We start from the raw sequence: 1,759 nt of genomic DNA, 5'->3' as shown, positions 1-1,759 counted from the left end.
GGCACGGGAACCCCGGAGACCTGGTCCGCTGCCCCTGCTCAGCCACTTCCGCCTGTGTCACCTCAGGCAAGCGGCACGACGTCTCTGTGCCTCAGTTTCCTCGTCCGTAAGATGCGGAGGATAACGTTACTCTCCACACTGAGCTAAGAGTGTAAGGTCGATGCACCTGGGCTCCCCTGTCTCCTGTCACTACCAAGGAAGAGAAACCCATGAATGGCGTCACTCTGTGTAAGCGACCCGTGTGGCTGGCATTACACGGGATTCATTGGGACACGGCGTCGAACACTTCCACGCGTCCTATCACTCCCTGAGGAAGACGAAGGACGGCCACGACGCACGCGATGCTCTCACGGTTCCTTCCCCACACTTCAGTTTTGAGAGCTCATCCTGCTATACGAGCCAACCACACTTCCCTTCGTGTCCAGGTTGAAAAGTGTGCATAAAAGACTCGGTCCTCCTGTCCCTCTTTTAAAAAATGAAAAATTTTATTATGAACAGTTTCATACACGCGTAATGCACACGCAAAGTGTGATGATGAGTACGTATGTGCCACCGCCAGCGTAAAACACCAGCTACCTTTGAAAATCCACCCCCAGCACGTGCCCCGTGCCCTCCCTCCCGCTGGCAGCCTTCACCCAGGGCTTTCCATCTGCCGCTCCCAGGACGGAGGCAGGCATCTCCAGGACCGTGGATGGACTCCTCCACGTAAGTGCTGAGATCAGCTGGGAGGAGAGGGCGTAGATCAAAGGAGACAGGGTCGAGGAGGAGGGAAGGAGAGGAAGCAGGCCCCGAAAGACGTGGAAGTGGGAAATATGGATCAAGCACCCACATTTGGGGCATGAAGATGTCTTAACGGGTGGTTTCGAAATACAAATGTGCTTCGTACTGACCACCGCTGGTCCTGAACTTGATCCGCACTGCCCACCCCTCCATGCTCGCCCAGAGGTACTAGGGGGAATTTGGAGCTTTTATAAAATCTATGGCTCCTGATGCTGGAAAAACCAAGTATGGTCCAGGGCATACGATTTCAGAACAAGACCCACAGATAGGGGGCGCTACCTACTGGTGACCTCCCTCCCCCGCAATTCCTGAATCAAAAATTTCACTCCATTTTGTCCACTGAATAAACCCCATAAAGTAGAGAATCCATTGTGTGGGTAGCGTCTTCTTCTTTTTTTTTTTTTTAATCATTATTTATGCCTACAGCACCTGGTCTTCCTAGGTGGTCTCCCGTCCAAGTACTAACCAGGCCTGACTGTGCTTAGCTTCTGAGATCAGACATCGGGCTTGTAGACCATGGACCATGGCTCCGCTGGGGCGTGAACCCAGGACCTTCTGCGTATAAAGCAGACGTGCTAACCACTACACTATGGAACCATGTCCGGTAGCATCTTCTTTTAACAAGAGAACCTTTCTAAGTCATGCACACACTAGTATGAATTTTCCCAAATTGCTTTGCTGCACTGCAGCTGACTCAGCCAAGTTTGATGCATGGAGCACCCCGGAGAGTCAGCACCCAGTGAGATCTCAGAGGTGGAGGCTTCCAGCAACCGGAGAGGCTGGGAGGGGAGCAGTAGGAAGAGAAGGGGTTCAGGAAGTCAGGGGCCCCGATTCCGAAGACACACCCGGCCTGTTTGAAGGGAGGCCGCATTCTCCCACTTGCTCCACTCCCTTCTCTCCCCCTGCATTTCCCAGGACTCAGCCCAATCGCCACCAGGAACAGGAGTATAAGAAGGCCCGTAGGCTAATGAGATACCCA

General features: G+C 53.2%; 1 non-coding gene across 1 annotated transcript; it reads right to left on the bottom strand.

The window, feature by feature from the left end:
* Positions 1-1,304: 1,304 nt before the first annotated feature.
* On the bottom strand, positions 1,305-1,377 carry TRNAI-UAU. Its single transcript has one exon. It is a non-coding gene; the product is annotated as a tRNA-Ile (tRNA).
* Positions 1,378-1,759: the final 382 nt, after the last annotated feature.

Source organism: Pteropus alecto, unplaced genomic scaffold, assembly GCF_000325575.1.
Source record: "Pteropus alecto unplaced genomic scaffold, ASM32557v1 scaffold43, whole genome shotgun sequence".
Lineage (NCBI taxonomy): Eukaryota > Metazoa > Chordata > Mammalia > Chiroptera > Pteropodidae > Pteropus > Pteropus alecto.
This window is presented reverse-complemented; position numbering and strand designations above follow the sequence as displayed.